Source organism: Miniopterus schreibersii, assembly GCF_964146895.1.
Source record: "Miniopterus schreibersii genome assembly, chromosome: 19".
NCBI classification, from domain to species: Eukaryota; Metazoa; Chordata; class Mammalia; order Chiroptera; family Miniopteridae; genus Miniopterus; species Miniopterus schreibersii.
This window is the reverse complement of record NC_138119.1, coordinates 23,134,249-23,154,626: the sequence shown is the minus strand read 5'-3', so window position 1 is coordinate 23,154,626 and position 20,378 is coordinate 23,134,249. Positions and strand designations below refer to the sequence as shown.

At 40.5% G+C, this 20,378-nt stretch overlaps 1 long non-coding RNA gene and 1 pseudogene across 2 annotated transcripts in view; both read right to left on the bottom strand.

Moving 5' to 3' along the window:
* Positions 1–2,733: 2,733 nt before the first annotated feature.
* On the bottom strand, positions 2,734–3,174 carry LOC308549358 (protein N-terminal glutamine amidohydrolase pseudogene; annotated as a pseudogene). Its single transcript has one exon. The product of its transcript is annotated as a protein N-terminal glutamine amidohydrolase pseudogene (transcript).
* A 2,905-nt stretch (positions 3,175–6,079) lies between these two features.
* LOC308549271 overlaps positions 6,080–20,378 on the bottom strand; it is a 37,969-nt gene continuing 23,670 nt past the window's right edge. Inside the window, exons 3-4 of the long non-coding RNA XR_013997744.1 lie at positions 8,067–8,136; positions 6,080–6,146 (exon numbers count right to left, since the gene is read on the bottom strand). This is a non-coding gene — a long non-coding RNA (uncharacterized lncRNA). The remainder of the gene's footprint in view (positions 6,147–8,066; positions 8,137–20,378) is intronic.

Sequence of the window (20,378 nt, the reverse complement as noted above, 5' to 3'; positions counted from 1 at the left end):
ACTGAGGACTCCCAAATCTGTATCTCCACCCTGAATCTCTCCTCTGAACTCCAGACTCATCTCCTCTTAGATGTCTAATAGGCATCTCAAACAGCATGCCCCAAACCAAGTTTGGATCTTCCCTTAAAACTGCTCCTCCCACAGTCTTTTCTAACCAGTTAATGGCAGTTCTTTATTCCAGTTGCTCACGCCAAAACCCTTGGAGTCATCCTTTAGTCTTCTCTTTCTTCACACCCTACACCCAATTCATCAAGAAACCCTATGACTCTACTTGTAAAATAGATCCAAAATCCAGCTACTTCTCATACTTACACTGCTACCACCTGGGTTATTGGAATAGCCCATTACTGGTTTCCTGCTCCTATACCTACTGCCTACCTTCTGTTCTCAACATAGGAATGGTCAGAGTGATTCTTTTAAAGCTTGTCAGACCATGTTACAACTCCACTTAAAACCCTTCAATGACTTCCCATCTCACACAGAACAAAAGCCAGTGAAAATGGGGACCAGTGAGCCAACTGTCCCCCTTGTATACTTGGCTTCACTCTCACTGGTCTCCTTGCCTTCCTCAAACACATCTGGTTTAGAACTTTGGCACTGACTGTTCCGTCTGCCTACAAGATACTTCCCAGAAAACTGTTTGGATAATTCCTTAATCTCTGCTAAGTCTTCCCTCAAATCTTACTTCTCAATGAGGTCTACCTTCATCACCCTATTTAATACCATAAATTTGCCCCTGCACTCCCAATCCCCCGTACCTGTTCTACTTTTTCTTGTTGCATAAAATTTTTCACCTTTTAACTTGACAAAGCTGCTACTGAAGTTAATAAGAAAAGGCAAAGAGCAAAAAAGAGCCACGATAATTTTAGAAGAGACTGAAGAAGGCTATCACCCCCACCAGATAGACAACTCATTGTAAAGCTGCAGTCATTAAAAGGGTATAGCAAAGGTACAGAGATGGAAAAATGGGACCAATCAAAGAGAACAAAGGGCCCAGAAATAAATGCATGTCTGCATAGGAACTTAAATCATTGAGAAACAAGAGATTTTATTTAATAACTTGTGCCAGAACAATTGGCTTTCTATTTGGAAAAAGGTAAAACTAGAACCCTACTTCACATCATACACAAAATAGATTCCAGAGTGATTAAGGAACTAAACATTAAAAAAAAGAAAGAAAAACTTTCAAATCTTAGAAGAAAATATATTTATGACATCTTGGTAGAAAAAGTTTTCATAAACATGACCAAAAAAATGTACAGCCATAAAAGAAAATACTGACACAATTGACTATGTTAATATTAAAAGGGATCTGTATAACAGAAGACACAATAAATAAAGTTAAAAGATATGTCACAGTCTGCCCTAGCTGGTCTGGCTCAGTAGAACCTCCCATTGGACTTGTACACTCATGATCAATAATACATTGTTGTTGTTGTTTTAAGTCACTAAGTCTTTGAGGTAATTTTTTTAACACAGAAATAGATAAGTGATGCATAAACCATCTTCAGAACAATGACCATTTAAGGAGAGAGGGATGGGAGGAGTATCAAGTGGAGAGAGGCATCTTCACCTTCTACATTTAATTTTTTAAGGATTTCAAAGTCCTCAAATCCTGTGTTAAATCTGGATCACAGTAACCTGGGAGTCCATTTTCAGAATTAGTCCAGAATGTTTGAAATGTTGCCTAATTTGTTTAAAGAAGCATGCCACCATTCTTTCCATTTTTGTCATAGTCATACAAATATGGTAGAAGTAGACATAACTAAAAGATTTCCTTCATCATTTGGGTCTCATGCAGTCTGGCTACACAGAAACTTGGAAATATTAGACCTTGACTTATGTAACTGGCCTCATAAGCCACAGTGACTCAGAGTGACCAAATATTATAGCCACACCTCATTATGTGGTAGCACATAAACAGGAGTAAGAGAAAAATATCAAACCCTCAATTAATCAAAACTCAAGAAACAAATTTTCTTTCATGAAAAAAATCTATTTTTAGGAGAAAACAAAAACAAGCTGTAATCCAAGATATTCTTTGACTTACAGGTTAAGTCCTAGGGCCAGCAATGAATCAAGCTAATTTGCTCATGTTCAATATTAAGGTAGGAGAGTGAATGTACACTTTTGAGAAATATTTTCTTTTTGTAAAAAAAATATTTTTAATCAATTTTACTTAAAAAAACAAAAACCAGCATATACAAATAGGCCAAATAACACTCAAGCCTGAGAGGGCTGCAATCTTTTTAAAGAACTTAATAGTCCAAAAAGACTAATACTTATTGCTTATTCAGCTCACAAGATCAACCCTCTTTAAGCAGCAACATAACCAACTAGCAAACACCTTCTGGCCACCTTTTATGGGTATTAGAGAGATTCACTGAGCAATGAGCCACAGCCCCACCCTCCAGGAGCTTACAGTGTAGCTGGAGAAAAAGAAAACATCCAGGACAAACACAAAGTCCACACATCTACCACAACAAAAGCAATTACTGGCACAAGTCATCACATGTTTCAACAAATGAGCCATAGGAATATCTGGGCAAATGTACACAACATCAAGTTTCAACCTGACATGAAAAATAAAAAGGTTGTATTTATCTTTTTGTTTACTCATGTTTCAACTGAATTGAATTAAAAGAGAAAGATATAATTCCAAACCAAATGTACCATCAAGCTTACTGTTCACGTCCTAGAATTTCTCCGTGGTTCTACATCCAGATGTCGAGTTCAGTAGTTTTGACTGTCAAAATGATGCACAAATTCAGACAGCGAGCAGACAGCCGCCCACCCTATCTCAGGACCCATACTGATAAAATCATCCAGGTTCATTTTGGAATCTCCACTTTCAATGCCAGGGTATGATGGAGGAGGCTCCCTCCGGTTCCTACTGAATTCTTTCATGTGAGATCGGTCAGAGGCAAAGTTCTTCAAATAAGAATCTGTGCAGACAAGCCTAAGTTTTCTTCTAAACTGTGGATGGATGTCCTCATGACACTTAAAGGCATTTTCCACGTAAGTGTCAAAGGGACAGGGCAATAGCGGGACGGTGCCGAGATCAAAAGTGAAGCTCTGACCTCCAGTTGAAAGAAACATGAAGCAAGACGACACCGTAATCCCAGGCCACAGGTCCACCTCCAAGTCTGCCTGCTGTTTCCAGGTGGGCACCATCTTCCTCTCATTAGATATGCAGACAGGGTAACTGTTTTCTTATGGATACTGGTCGTGGTTTTTGATGTACACACAGGGCTTCCAAATATTTTCTTCCCAGTAGCAGCTGTTGTGGACACAGGTGTCCCATGGGGGGCTGGCCAGCTGGTAGTGGGCAGCTGTGGAAGCAGCAGGGGGACATCCCTCTCTCCATGGTGGCTTGGACCAGGGCACTGGCCTGAGGTGGCTGATTGTACCAGCCCTATGGGTGGCTTTGGGAAAGGAGCTATCAAACAGCAGTCTGCTCAGGTTCTCAGGGCAGAGTCCAGAAATATTTTCATTGGAGGCTGACATAAAATGGACTTCCAGTTGACCTTCATTTTGAAAAAGAAATCAATTTCACCGTGCATCCCATCCAGCATTGCTGCTTTTATTGAAATAGAATAGCTTATTTCATTTTTGCTACAATTTCATTCCAAGATTAAAACTCATACTGTAAAGAGGTTGTGGGGGTAAGGATTATAAAGAATCCATGCAAAATCAGACGCATCCAAAAATCCCAAGTTCCCAATGCAACCTGCTGAAAAAGTTCCATTAATTTTTATGTCAAGAAACTTCTAAGAAGCCAATGTCCCTGATTCTGTCCTTTCACCCCAAACTCCACAATCAAATTAAATGAAGGACCGAGTTTGTAACCAAAACTTTGAGGAAAACATAAGCAAGCAATAAGCAGCCTCTCTGCCATTTAGAGCCGGGAATACAAAGGCTTCCTTTACATGGAAAACAACAGAAAGAGCAGAGCTAACATCATTCCAGCGGCAGGAGATGAGAAAAAGCATTTGTGGCTAAAAGACAACTTTTCACCCTCAGCTTAAGCCAAGCGTCTTCGATAATATACAAGAACAGCTAACGTTTACTCAGCACTGCGTGCTAGGCGCTACTGTGCTTGTGTAAGAGAGCACTCAGGAGCCGAAAACGACGCTCGGGTCAACAGCGGACCGCATACACGGCGCTAGCACATGAGTATAATGGGGCTGAAAAACCCCTACTGCCTAGTGATGTCATAGCAGAACACTACTCTATTTTTTAAGTAACTTTAGTGTAGTCTAAATGTAGTGTTTATATATAAAGTCTACAGTAGTGTACAGTAACGTCCTAGGCTTCACATTCGCTCACCACTCACTCTGCGACTCACGCAGAGCAACTTCCAGTCCTGGGAGCTCCGTTCATGGTAAGTGCCCTATACAGGCGTATAATTTTTTATCTTTTCCTTCATATTTTACTGTCCTTTTCTATGATTGGATATGTTTAGACGCACAAATATGTACCACTGCGCTACAATTGCCTGCAGTATTCAGTACAGGAACATGCTGCACGGGTTTGTAACTGAGCAATAGGCTATGCCACGTAACCTAGGTGTGTAGTAGGCTATACCATCTAGGTTTGTGTAAGTGTGCTGGTGATGCTCACACAATGACCAGATTGCCCAAAGACACGTTCCTCAGAATGCATCTCTGTCACAGAAGCGACGGTAAAGCTGGCCTACAGATAAAGTTTAGGCCACATTAGTTGAGTGGACGGTACTTGCCTACTGTGTGATAACCCTCCCTTACAGAGCAATCTAACAACGAGGTAATGAGGCAGGGAAAGATCAGTCTCAAAGTCTACAACGCTGCATTCTACTCCTAGAAACATGTTTTATGCGAAGTATCTTCGTTGCAAACATTTTAGAGATTTGTTTACTTTATTAATTTTCAGACGAAAATATCAGGCTATAACCCTGATCATTGAAGATTTATAATTCTTTCAAAAGGTTCCAAAGCGGAGTGCAAAAGCACGTTACTGCTTTAACCTTGGCTAGGAATAAAACAGAAAGTGCTTTTTACTCTCACTGGCCATTGGATCGGAATTTACAACTTTGAGGAAGATAATCCCACTGGACAAGCCTGTTACTGACTCCTCAAAGCCCTAATACAAGCTTCCACAGCTCCCTTGGCTGGCTTTATTATTATTATTATTATTATCGAATAGATCTTACTTTTACTCCTTTGAAAATAGTTATACAGTCTTGTATGGAAAGAGATTTTGTTCAGAAGTAAAATTTCTCAAAATGTACATACTTCATTGTAATACTGTCCCTATTTTGTATCTTCTCTGTGATGGCTACATTTCAGTTTTAATTGCATTCAAGCACCCAAGATGTGTCAGAACATGCTTAGCTACTGCAAGCTAATCAAACATTTTAGCATTTATTCCTCAAATATTTACCCAAGTCAAACCATGTTCTCCAGACACTGCGTGAGCTGCTGGAGACTGATAAATAAGCCCCAGGATTTGGGGACTTTAAAGCCATGACTACAGATGAGCTCTTCTAAGATGAATATGTAAAACAGTGGGGGAGAAGTTTCTTCTCATGTGCAAACTCTGATCACTTGGTGATTGCCTGAAGCATTTTGGAGAATTCTAGGATAGCATCGAGAAAAAGAAAATTACCCCGATCGATTAGCAATGTCTGCTGTGGGCATGTGTGATTTGGTTCATGTTTTATGTTCACAGTTTCTTGTAGCATTAAAAGGCAAAAGGACCAAGTGTGGGCTACTGGATGTCGATATTTAACGCATGGGTGAAGGAAGGCGAAGGGCAGTAGAAAACTACTCAATGGCAGCATCAGGAACCTAAAAAGAAGAGTTTCCAGGAGGACGCACGCAGCGGTATCAAATGTCATATTCCTTGAAGAAAGAAGTTTGGCAAATTGTAACTCATTGGTGACTTCCCTGAAAGCAGTTTCAGTAGAGTGGTGGAGCAGAAGGAAGTGATACAATCTACATTTCTAGAAATCCAGGATTCCACACACTTCACACTGTTCCTTAATAGAGAACAAAGCACATTTGGTTTGGGGGTTATTTCTGTGTTCACAATTACGTACCCAGAAATTGCAACTTCTAGGCAGTGTTCTTCTGGTTATGTCCAAGTCTCCATTATACCATCTTTCTCTATAAACACATACAATTTTAGGAGCCTGTCTTATTATTCTGATACCACACTCATACACTACTTTGCCTTTTTTGTTAAAATTTTTTATTTTTATCTTTGCTAAATAGCATCTTCTGTTTCAGTAATGTAAAACATGCTCTTACTATACAATATTTACTGCTCCCAGGATATCAGATTATCATTCAGAATGGCTCCCTTCAACTTAAGTTCAGCAACGAGTTTTGGGCCTTCAGCATCTGATTTATTAATCGACATTTCAAGTGTTTTAAAATCCTTTTAGAATATATATAAATCCTGAATTTGGCGCCAGAATTTCTGTGTTATTCAATCCCTAAAGAATACTTCATCTAAGTCACATTGCAGTGAAAAAGAAATGTAATCTCTCAATGTAAATATTCACTAAAATTGGAGATGACTTTATGCTCAATTTCCGAGAGTGACAATACTAAAGATATAATGGGGATGGGTACAGCCAGTTCCAGCAGCACATCCATAGCCAACTTGCCACACCTCACTGGTGAGAACCTAGAAATACCAGTTCCTCACACATCAAGGCTTGTTCTAGGGAAAGGACTGAACACAATGTTTCAGATTAATCTGATTTTACCACACTTTTATACAGCTGAATTAAATTAAGAGTCAGAGGAACAGAAAGAAGCTGAGGTGGGGAGACATAAACCATGAACAGAATGCTGAGAATTGTGACCCGAGTCTGTGATCTACCCTGAAGCCGATGAAAATGACTGACCTTTCACATCTTAAAAAATGAGGGAGTAAGGTCAGAAGGCCTCTAAGGTTCTTTCCTGCTCTAACACCCCATGCCACTGGGAGTCTACAATGACAGGAGAGCACATTGAGAAGACACCGAGAGAAATTAAAACACAGAAGGTCAGCTTGAAACTCAGGCAATAGGAGAAGAGCCTCTGTTTTAAGGATTAGACTTGTACTTAGGACAATGAAGGGAAACTAGCATGTAAATTCACTCAGAAACCAAACTTTGGGCACTTTTTAAGCTCTAGGCCTATTATGAAGGCTAAGATCAGCTAAATGTGCCCGTGTCATCTAAATTACGATCAGCTAAATGTGCCTGTGTCATCAAAGCAAGGAAGAAGGAAATGCCAGTCATGAGCCACTGAGTGATTTAAACTATGTCAATAGCTGGTGTAATAAGAAAATATTGTTATTAAATATTAGGGTAAGATTTATGTCACAATGTAAAAGTCAGGATCAAAGCTTTGTCGTGGCACATGCAGGCCAGCAACTCATTACTTCATGACCACATCTTATTACATTAGCATCATCTTCTGCTTTTTATTTTTATGTCTAGTAAATATTAAGTCTTCATTTTGGGGGCAGTTCTTAAATTGAGACCAGTCTGAATAAGTAAAATGTGCCATTCTGTCAAGCTAGTCACTATTTATTCTCTAACTGAAATTTTAAAAAGATACCTATCTTTTAACTTCATTCTCAGTCACCAGGATAGGGTTAATCATATAAACGATGGAAAGTCAAATCACTTGTTTGTTTTAGAACCACCAAGTGAAAGCCAATTCTGAACAGACGCATCAAGTTGCAGTTGCAGTTCGCATTTACCAAAATGCTGAAAGAATATCTCACCCTATTTGCCATTTAAATTAAGTAATAATCATGTATTCGATTTCTACTATGTTTCGATTGTACCAAGCACTTTACATAAGTTATCTCATTTCATTTAGGGGATAAATATCATTACCCTCATTTAGATGAGGGAGCTAAGGCTTAAGGAAATGAAATGTCCAAGTGCCAACGTCCCACTTTGAATTCACTGCTGTAATTCACTGAGTGAAAGTGTGAGGGGTGGAAGCTGAGCAGCTGTTGAATTCAGGAGAATAAGAACTTGCTTGTTCTAGTAAAACCAGGAAAAGTGAAATTCTCCTTACCTGGTGACGCTCTGGAATATCCATCAAGCCCTCAGTATACACAGAGTGATTGACAGCTGATGGACCAAGCCTGGAATTCAAGAGGAGAATTAGCAAAGATGAGGGGAGTTTGGTTGTAACAGCAGTTGTGTTAGGCACGCATAAAAGGTGTTACTATCCTTGTTTTCAAAAGGAGCAATCAGAAGCCCAACGAGTAAATTATTCACTGAAAGTCACACAGTCAGTAAGGAAAGAATCACGTACACACACATATGGGTCTTCCCAAACCAAGCCCAGTGTTCTTTCCACAGTGCCACACGACCTTCCCAAAGATGCTGCTCCGTATAACTCAGTGAAGGCCATTTACCTGTTTTCCTCATTGTTTAGGTTCTTACTAACTAACCAAGATTATCTTGGACTTCCCTCCAATTTTAAATACTCTGTTTTACTATATATTCTATATATTAATATTTGTTATCTTGAAATAGCCTTGAACTAGATATAGCACTGCTCTATTGCCTGGAGGAGAGGAACTGGGCCCTCTTACCCATAGCACCTGGAAATAACAAAGTGTTTACACGGGATGAGGTAGTGATGTTATTAGTGCTTCAATATGACAGGAGATGGTCACTCAGAGTGAGCACTTGGAGCCTAGAACAGGCCTGGCATTTGGAAAGAACTCTAAATATTTGCTTAGTAAGTGATTTAATCATCACAACCATAGTGAATTTTATTTAGCCAGCAGACTCTAGGTTAGGTAGGGAGTATAAATCCCAAGGATATATCATACGACCCATATGGGAAGAAAATACTAAAATGTTTACATGAAATTTTTATGTTCTCTTTTTGAATTTTCTACTTTGTTTTATAATGTATATGATATATTAGTGTAGTTGTACCCATAAATAATTTATGAATATATGTATAAATATAAGGACACAAACATAAGTATTACATTATACAAAAGGTTTTATTGATGGGGATGTATAATAAAATTTTTTTGAGAATTCTGGTTAAGGTCAATTTAGCTGCCTTGGCCTCAGTGAGCCCCGTAAGGGCTCTAAAACACCAATGTAGTGGTTCTCAAACTTCAGTGGGCACAAGAATCACTTTGGGTGGCTTGTTAAAAATGTAGATTATATGGTTCTGTCCCCAGATATACTGACTCAGTAGACCTGTGGCAGGATCCAAGGATCTGTTTTTTAACAACCAGGTAATTCTGCTGCAAGTGATCTTAGGAGAAATACAACCTCACAGGCTGCAGGGGACTAAGGAATCTTCCCCTCCTCCTACCATCACCTTTCAGATACCTCAGTGTGGTTTTGAGAACCAAGGGGACAAGGGTTCTCTTAGGTAGGACTAAGTGCATATTGGTCATGAGATTAATGCCGTAAATAAAAAATATAATGATAGTAATGATAAAATCAGCTACCATTTATTGAGCACCCACTTAGAATACATTATTTCTAATCATCACAAAAATCCTACATTTGATTGACCAAAGAGGAAATGGATCTTAGCAAGGTTAATAAGCAAGTTGCCTGATACTTTCTATTATACTTTTTCTGAAAGCTCTGAAGCCCCAAAGAAGCAGCTTTCTATACAATTTCCCAACAACTCTTTGTCCCATGTGTGAGAGAATTACATTTATGATCTGAATCATATTTTTGTGTTCAGACTCACATGACTTACAGGGTGCTGAGAACCAGATTTCTGGCTTCTTCCTTTCTAGCCACCTCTTACCTTTGTTCACAATGAGCTTGGAAAGCCCAGAGATGGCTAATCTACTGTAATAACCTACCCACAGCAAAGGTTAATTAAAGATAATGACTTTTTAAATAAAAGTACTCTGAAATATTTATGCAGCATTTCACATGACCTCAAATGCGATCTTTAAAACGAAAGATCTGAACTAAACACTTGCTCAAACCCTTGTATCCCAAATGTTAAAAAGGATAATTTACCACTACTCTCAGCAATGTATAACAGTCGTTTACTTAAAAGGCATCTCCTGGCTTCAACTCCCACCTTCCACACCTTCCAATGTGGAGTCATTTCCTTGGGAAGTCCATGCTATCCCTAACTATAGTGGCTGTTAGGGACATGAAGAAATGGAGCAATTTAGTGGTACACAACTTTGTAAATCTAAAAAATCCAAGTCTGAAAGGCATGTCAATTACAGTCCCACCTCTCTCTTGGGTTTCTCACTTAGAAGGAAGCTAGATGACTTGTTGGGAAGACACTCAAGCAGGCCCACAGATAGGCTGAAGGCAAAATGGAAGGAACTGAGGTCTCCAGCCAACAGCCATCTGAATAAGCCATGTTCAGTCAATGATGCACGATCTTGGAAGTGGACCCTGAATCCCAGTCAAGCCTTGAGATGACACTTTGACCTCCTGAGAAACGCCAGGCCAGAATCACCCAGACTAGCCACTCCCAGATTCCTGACCTTCAAAAATTATGTGAGATAATAAATGTTTGTTGGTTTAAGATAAACACACACATACACACAGGTACAGTAGCAATAACACTCTTAGGAAAGACTCTTTTTTTGCCTCTGAAATAGAGAGCCCAAACTAACCCCGCAGGGATTTGTCCTGGAAGGGAGTCTGACCTGAACACCAAAGCAATGTTTTATATTGTGTTTTGTTGACTCCTGTTCCTAGATCTTCAACCCCCAAATGGTTATCAAGGATTAACATAACCCTCCCTTCTCACTGTAAGTGCTGGAGCAGCTGTGTGTCTGGTCGTTAATCATCAACTCCGGTAAGTGCTGACCTCTCATATCTGATCGTTCTGACCCTGAACTATTCACTGAGCTTATGTTTAAGTGGCCTACAACAACGTGCAATCCACCCATAATAAAGTCAACGTGAACACTCACCTCCAGCCTCTAGGAGCCTCTTAGAGTGCAAGGAAACTAGGTTGGCCTATGTGGTGTGTTGGTGTGACAGTCAAGCTATTGAGTCATTGCTTCTATCCTACTCTGTTAAGATGCCTAGGAATTTACCCAAACAGGTGAGGGATGAACCATGTGTTTCATTTTGGCTCAAAAGGAAGCACGGAGGGTTCTAATTATTCCAACAAGGAACTTGTTAGTGTTTGAACTTTAATGATACCTCGGTGTAACTGTAAATATGACCAATAAGTTCTTTGGCTGGTGCAGGATGCCAATGTAATAAGATAAAAATCAGCCTTGCTTTTAGTTGCTCCATACGGAGCTGGTGGCACACCCTCACTGCAAAGCTCATTCTCTGGCTTCAAAGAGAATTCTGTCGTGAAGAAATGACGCATTTAGAACTGATGAATGAAGCAAAATATATGCCAATATGTAATGATGGGGGTAAAGACTTTTTAAAAATTTCCTTGTCTATGTTTTTCAAATCATAGGTTTTTAGTTAGAAATGTGTTCTGACCACATGAAATGGCCCAGATACAACCTAGTAGTCTTTTTTTTTTTTAAATCCTCACCCGAGGATATGTTTTTATTGATTTTTTAGAGAGAGAGGAAGGGAGAGAGAGAGAGAAACATGGATGTGAGAGAGAGACGTGGATCTGCTGCCTCCTGGGCCCACCCCGACTGGGGCTCCAACCCGAAACCTATAACCTAGTAGCCTTTTTGATAGAGAACCCAGTTTCACTGTCCTTCATTTTATGTATTTGCATTGAGTTTCAACAATATGAGCATCCAGTGATTCATCATCATTTAATTTCATAAACAAAGGTACGAGTATGAAATAACTGTTTTTATATTTTACTGGTTATTTTTCTTTGTGCTATAAAACTTTAATTGCTAGAAAAGCATCTTAGAGGAGCTGAGTTGCCTTCCCTTATCACGCTATTAGCCATCCACCCCATTCCCAACAGGTCCAAATTCAACCATTCTGCTACTGACCTCAATTTGCCTAACTTTATATGAAAAGATTTGGATTACATAGTGTTTAAACTCCCTTCCCCTGGTAATATTCTATAAACCCAAAATCTTTTTTTTTTTTTTTTTTTTAAGAAAAAGCTTGTGAAAAATTAATCCTTATAATTTCAGTTACAAAACTTAAGTAGAATACAAAAAGTCTGGTCCAAGACACTTCCAGGTAACTTTTCAACATTTCCTTTAATTGTTTACAAACTTTCAGAGAACTCAGCCTCTCCCTTTAATGCTCTGGATCTCCCAATGTCCAAAGAAGGGCTCGCTCCCCAGTGTGCTCCTTGGATGAACAAATTTCAGGATGGGCAGCTGGGAAAAAGAACTCTATAGCATTGCAACCAGTTTATGACCGTAGTTTTCAAACTTGGCTGCAGCCATCAGATATGGATGGTGGGGAGAGCAGAAGTGAACAATGCAGCATGCTCCGGCCTGTGTACACGTAGTCCTCTGTTAACCAACAACCTCCCCTCCTCTGAAAATGTGCCTGTGTGAGACCTATTCCAGTTTGCTGGCCTACTCATCAGAGGTCAAGCACTGACCATCTGTAGACTTCCGTCAGCCTTTACAGATGTTTTATTTATCTTCCACATTCTAGAAGGACCCACTATCCCAGTTTGCAGGGGATTCTCCCTGTTTTAGCGCCAAAAGACTCAGGTCCAGGAAACCTCTCAGTCCCAGACAAGACTGGATGAGTGGTCACCCTATTAAAAATGTTGGCCCAAGAGTTTGTTTTGTTTTGAATTTTGAATCAGCTGCTAGATTTAAATATCAGGTGATTCACAGAAGAGGCCAGATTTCTGGCTTCTCTTTAAAAAATGAACTATCAGGCACCACTTGACTCTCTTCCATGGCAACCATCAGCAGGGGCTGAATAATGGCAACCCCAGTAGACAGGTCATGTTATTTCCAGGGTCCCGCAGGCCTTGCCACTCCAGACTACTTCCCCAGAGAGAGGCTGCACACCAGCCAGTCATCACTGCCCTGGGGCTGTTGTTTTTCTATGCTAAAGAGGAAAGTGAAATGTTCCCCAGATCTGTCTTTATCAGAAAAGACAAAAATTAACATCTACCCATAGGAACATGTGTATTTTAATGCGTGGAAATGAAGAATATCCCTGCCTATTAACAGACCCGGTGGTACACAGCCTGCTGGCCCCTCTGACACTGAAGTCCTGACATACGTGATGGGTTCTGTCATCTGTAGCTGATGGCTGGTGAGGTGAGTACCTTCGCTCAGGAATTAGACAGTGTCAGCCAATGTGCACAGGGTGCTATCACCCCAGGAACATGATTAAACCATGTCTTAAACACTAGCTCTTTCCTGACAGGAACTCAATTTCTGCCATTGCTTCTGCCTCAAGTAAAGAAATGATAAACCTTATTTTTCTCACTAGGGATTTCTTGAGTTTCAGCCTCTCTCATTAACCTCTGTGCTTCATTAATCTTGAAGTCATCCAGGACTCTAAGCAAACACACACAACCTACAGCTGGGAATCACTTTTAATATTCTTTCATGTGGGGATATTTATAAAATGGTCACCTCCTACATAAAAATAAAATGGGCATCTTTCGGGGGGGGTGGTGTGCGGGGTGGAAGGGGCCAATGGCAAGAAAAAGGGACATCTGTAGTATTTTGATCAATAAAATAATAATAATAATAAAAAAACTGGGGGGAAAAGGGCACCTTTCCATTCTGTCTGTGTCTGCAGGAAGTTAACACCCACCTATAAATCCTGACTAAGCAGCTAACCTGGAGGGAGTAGAGAATCTCAGCTTCACACAGGCAGGAATGGTGCCTTTGGTTTCGCTCATCATTTTAATCCCAGCAAACAGCACATACCTGGCCCGCAGTAGACACTTGAGAGCATTAGCTGAATAAATTAATGAATGCTCAAGTGAATAAACAAATGTTGCAGGAGTAAACGTTGAAGTTGAAAGGATATGGGGTCAAATCCTAATTTCTAATCCTAGCTCTGCCCCTTCCTAGCTACGTATCTTTGAACATGCACTTGCTCTGAGCCTTAGTGTTCGCATTGGCATAACAGAAATAATATCGATGCCTCACAGGGAAGCTCTGAGGATGAAATGAGAGCATGTTCAAGGACTAGCACGCAGCAGGTACTCAATAAAGAGCAGCTACTTAAAAAGTCCTCCAGCCCTCACCGGGCAGCTCAGTTGGTTAGAGTGTTGTCCCCAGACCCCAAGGTTGCAGGTTCCATCCCCAGTCAGGGCACATACCAGAATCAACCAATGAGTGCATAAATGAGAGGAACAACTCATTCTCTCTCTCTCTCTCTTCCTCTAAAAATCAATTTTTTAAAAAAGTTCTTCACAAGGGGAGAAAGAATGAAAGAAATCCTTAAGCTATCTTTGAGAGTGAAGGATCTCAAAGGAAGAGTTTTAAGTCTCCTAAATTTGAGAAGAATCAGTCCTATAAGCACATTCTAAAATTGTGGTTTTTTTGTTTTATTTTTGTTTCTCTATACTTTTAGTTGAGCAGGGGTTCCCCAATTATCATTTCCTTGATTTTATTTATTTTTTAAATTTATCTTTATTGTTGAGAGTATTACAGGTATACCATTTTCCCCCCCAACTGATCCCCTCCACTTCCCTCCCACCCCCTTCCCAGGCCTTCACCCCATTATTAACTGTGTCCATGGGTTATACATATAACTTCTTTGGTTAATCTCTTCCCACCCTCCACCCCTCTTCCCTCTTTCCCCTGAAATATGATCATCTGTTACATATGTCAATGTCTCTGGATCTATTTAGTTCATCAGATTCTTTTGTTCATTAGCTTCTTGTTAAAGAAGACCCTTCAACATTTCCTGTAGTTCTGGTCTGGTGGTGATGAACTCCTTTAGCTCTTTATCTGACCTTCAGTTCTAAATGATAGTTTTGCTGGGTAGAGCAATCTTGGTTGTAGTTCCATGTTTTTCATCACTTTGAATATTTCTTGCCACTCCCTTCTGGCCTGCAAAGTTTCTGTTGAGAAATCAGCTGACAGTCGTATGGGTGCTCCCTTGTAGGTAACTAATTGCTTTTCTCTTGCTGCTTTTAAGATTCTCTCTTTGTCTTTAACCTTTAGCATTTTAATTATGATGTGTCTTGCTGTAGACCTCTTTGGGTTCCTCTTGTTTGGGACCCTCTTTGCTTCCTGGACTTGGAAGTCGATTTCTTTCCCACGTGCTGTAGTTAATCCCTCTCAGCTTAAACTAGCTAAAGTGGATTCTCTTCTTTGCAACTGAACCTGACAGACATAACCCTTAACTCCTAACTATTGAGAATCTCTTCCATGCTGAAACATTAGGAGATAGGTTTATTCATTCAATCAGTACATAGACTATGGAACTGTTCTTGACTGTGGGGATACCATGAGAAACAAAGCAGATAAGGTCAAGAGCTCAGAGAACATTCATTTAAGGGGGGAAAACCAGAAATTTCCCCATGTAAACAAACAAGATAACTTCAGAGATAAATGTAATAAGAAAGCTAAATCAGAGTAACATGATAAAGAGTAAGTCTGGCAGACAGGGAGGGTCATGTCATATAAGGTGATCAGGGAAGGGCCCTCTGAGCAAGTGACATTTGAGTAGAGATCTGAGTAACAAGCTCAGTTCCACCAGGTGATAACCTGTGGATAGAGCTTTCCGGGAGCAGGAACTAAAAGAAAAAGGTGGGAAGGTGAGAGTGGGCTCAGGATATACAAGAGGCACAAGAAAGGCCAGGGTGATTAGAGCTTAAGGAGCACAGAGGAACAAGGCAGGAGCCCATTTTATTTATTTACTCATTCATTAAATATTTGTTGAGCACCTATTGTGCATGGAGCTCTCTTCCGGGTGCTTGGATTACTTCAGTGAAAAAGAGAGACAAAAATTCCTCTTCTCATGGAGGTTATATTCTAGTGGTGAGGAAAGGAGGAACAATAAACAAAGAAATAGGTGAGACACATATTGTATTAGATCAGTGGTCCCCCTCCCCCCCTCCCCGAGGCATTTGGCAATGTCTGGAGACATTTTTGGTTGTCACAACTGGGGAGGAGGAAGGGGGTTGCTAGTATGCAGTGGGTAGAAGCTAGGAATGCTGCTAAACACCCTACAATGCACAGGGTGATTTCCCCCAAACAAAGAATTATCCCCAAATGTCCATAGTGCCAAGGTTGAAAAACTCTACATTAGATGGTGATGAAAGTTATGGAGAAAAAAGCATAGAAAGGTGACAGGGACTACCAGGGGCAGGGCAGAGGAAGGTAGAGGAGTAGTTCAGGGACGAACGCAGCAGAAATGTAACATTTGAACAAAAGCCTGAAGAAGGCAAGGCCATTGGCTGTGCAGATACCTATAAGAAGAAGATCATAGGACAGGAAACAGCAAATGCAAAGGCCTCAGGGATGACACGTTTGGAAAGTTTCAGGAGAGCAAGGACACCTATATGGCAAGGGCAGAGTGAACAAAAGAGGGAGAAGCAGGGATGACACCAACAAGGTTACAGGGTTCTGAGTGTCACTTGTACCCTGAGTGGTCAGGAATCAATTACTAACTCATCAGTCAAAGAGCTTTGGGCAGAACAGTGACATGATTTCTGACTTTGGTTTCAAAGGGACGGCTCTGGCTATTGTTTGGGAAATTATTTATAAGAGAGCAAGAGCAGAAAGCAGGAAGACCAGTTAGGCGGCATTAAGTGGATTGCAAAAGGAAGTGAGGCGATAAGGATGACAACCAAGCTTCTGATGTGAGCAGGTGGGAGGTTTGAGTAGCTGTGTACCAACATGGGGAGAACTACGGGGGAAGGAGTTGGCGAGGCCCTGCGGACCAGGCACGCGGTGTTGGACATGTGGAGTTTGAGATAACTTCTAGGAATCCAAATGGAGATGTCACAGATCATAGAACGTGAGTGTGGGGTTTAGGAAAGGATCCTGGGCCGGATATGTAAATCTATTGGAACCAACAAATGGATGGTATTTAAAGCCACAAGTATGAAAATCATGAAGGAAGTGAGTGTGGAGAAAAGCACATGGACTGGAGAGCTAAGCAGAGCCCAGACTGTGCAGAATATTTATTAAAGTGCTAGAAATATAGAGTCAAATATTTTACTAGAAAAGACAAGTTATAATTATAAATCAGAATCCTGCTTAAAAAATGTATGACTGCTATTTAACTTTCATATATTCATCTTTCAAGTTAATTCTCAAAAGCGGATGACTGATTACTATAAATTCCCTAAGGAATGGCTAACAAGATATTTAAAGCGACAGTATCATGGATTACTGGGGTGGTTTAAAGAATTCCAGAATTGGAACATAAAAATCATCTAATCTGAATCCAAAATCTTAGAGATGACAAAGCTGAGGCCCCACATGGCCAGGTCATAAACCAGTGGGACTGTAGAGTGCAATCTGCCCAAAGTCACATGGCTAATTAGGAGGCGTGACCAGAATAGGAAACTTAATCTCCTATTTCTTATTCTGACGCTCCTTCCAGTTTATCATGCTGAGCAGTCAACTCAAGACAAAGAAGAAACTCTTCTGAGATAATCATCTCAACTGGGGGAGAAATTTGATTTGTTTACAAATATTTGATATTCACAAAACTCATCCCATGGACAGTCTGTAGCATAAAGCACCTGTGTATCTGCAGAAGAGTAAGAATCCATCCTGTGCACTGAACTCAAGGATGAAACACTGACCTTGTTTTGGGGAAGGTAAAATAAACCTTCTGGCCCCTGTTTGGGGGAAGGTAAAATAAACTTTCTGGCAACTGGCCTTTGCTCCAGCAGCTAGGAGGAAGGTAAGGAAGTGAGTCAACATGGGGATATAACTAGCTTAGCCTAAGATTTTGTTTTACTCTGCAATAAACAAGCCAACATTGAGAAAGCTGCTCTTTATCCCATGAGTGCTGTTGGGGCCACTGTAATAGAAGGGAAGGTGATTCTGTGCTTTGCCTGGAGAGGACAGGAACAGTCTCCTTTCGGTCCTTGTCACAAAGCACACTCACAAATATACACATTTATTTCCGTGGAATGGAGAAAGAGGGTGAAGACTGCCAGGGGTCCACTATACACACAGGAGCAGAAACATCAGAAGGGGAAGTGAGCTGGCCCAGTCATCTTGTGAGTCAGCGGAGGAAGAGGCGGCATTCTTTCCTGTGGCTTTAGCCACGAACCCTGTCCCTCCTCTGTCCAGTAAGCAAACCCAGATAGACGGAGCAGAGCCTGGTTTGGACTAGCTCAGGACAGGGGGAGATGAACAACAGAGCTTACACTCAGGCGGTGAGTAACCCAGATGGTACATCCAGGGAAGGTAAATCAGCCTCAGACTTCCAACCTCTGCCATTCAGGTGTGCCTAGGTTTCCCCTCTTAGACGGCATCTGTATACTGTAGGACAACATCTGGGTTGCTTGCGCTTTTCTTTATTCCTTTTTTCAAAATTCTGAATAAAAGTAGCTTTAAAAATGTCTCCTTTGGGCCTGGCTGGCGTGGCTCAGTGGTTGAGCATCGACCTAGGATCCAGGAGATCGCGGTTTGATTCCCAGTCAGGGCACATGCCCGGGTTGCGGGCTCGATCCCTGGTAAGGGGCGTGCAAGAGGTAGCTGATCAGTGACTCTCATCATTGATGTTTCTCTCTCTCTCCCCCTCCCTTCCTCTCTCTGAATCAATAAAAAATATATATATATTTAAAATGTCTCCTTTGGGTATTTCCCCCCCAAATGAGTATGGTTTAAGGTTGCTCTCTGGAACTCCATTTACTTCCTTTCTTCTATTCAGTTTAAAATTACTCTGGGAAAGGAAATATGATTTAGTGGGAACCTTCTGTTAAGAAGAGAACTACTGACATCATCTTTGGAAAAAATCAAAGGGCACAATAATCTACATTCCCAAAGAAAGTCCTTTAATGGAAAGCTCCTCGCGATTGCTTCTGGGAAATGGGGAACTTAAGCACGAACCCTATTGAATTATTTTCCCCCTTATTCTATCAAAGGCGATAGAACTTTGCTTATTTTCTAGGCCACATAGCACATATCACAATAATGCCAGTCCCTCTGTGCTGTATATGCAGATTTATAGAGAGCAAACAGTTGAAGGCATGGAAGTTAATCAGGACTCAAACAGCAACATGTGAGAATATGGTAAGCTGTTTCTTTCTTCTAATTGTTTTACTACTTTGAAAGACTAATAAAGCAAAAAATATCGTGACAGACTTATGTTTCTTTTCACCAATCTACTTCATAATATGTCTTTTTGTGAGATTAATACAATTTTCCCAGCTAGAAATGATTCTTATCAATATAAGAATAATTACCTATATGTTAAATTCTAAATAAACACAAATTTAAGTAATTCCAGCTGATTGAAAACTGAATTCTCCATTTATAATTTTTCTGTGGTCTTTTTAAGAGCTTCTTTGCCATCACTGGAAAAATGTGATCGGTGTAGGCATCTGTGGAAGATGTTACAGTGCAAAACAATCGAACCACCTCCTATGGTAAACAACCCAACAAATGAGAGCAAAACCACTATTGCTCCAACTTCTAAGAAGACTTCTCCCATGATATCACTGTCAGGTGGAAGATGAATGCACTGAAAAAGTCTATCCTAGTAGGGATGTAATTTCATGCAGCAAAAAGACAGGCCCAAATCCCTGTTCTAAAGACTAAAGATTATCTATCTACTGTCTACAGAGCGGAGGAAAAGTAGGTTTACAGTTGTTCGTATGGAAAATAATACAATAATTAATAAATAATAATATAAGAATAAACTCTGTGTTTCAAACAGTCAAAACTGCAAACCTACTTTTGCCCCACTCTGTGTATATATATTCCCAAATCCTTCTTGATTTCCTTGGAAATATCAAATTTAGGCTTCTGCTGTAGCCTGGCACATGTTGGTTATTTATTAAATAGTTGTTAGGTTGAATTAAATCAACTATCCATCAAATCTGGTTAATCATACACTATGAATTAGCTCTTATGCTGACCGAAAAGGAAAGAAGAATTGATGCATCTCACCTCAATTGCTATAAATCTGGTGTATTTGTACTGGGACAGAATCAGGCCAGTTATAGGAACTTTAGTAATTTGTCACAAGCAGGAATCATATAAAGGAGGAATCGTATCCGTTTATTTTCCTGCTGAAAAATCACCAGGGCATGGAAAAATCCCAAACTCAGCACCTCGGCATTCTCTAACCAGTCCTGCTGGCGTCCTGGCAGACCAATTTGGAAACCATGATTAATCCCCTGGTAAACAGAAAATAGGCTGTGGAGCCATGAGAAGCCAAACCTGAGTCACTCTCTGGAGATTCAGCCTTTGGCCAACCTAAGTCTTCCTCCGCCTCTAGGAGTTGGCTCACTTGCCTGGTGGTTTTCAGCAAACAGAAAGGCCTTTCCATGGTGACAGAGGAGCCCAATGAA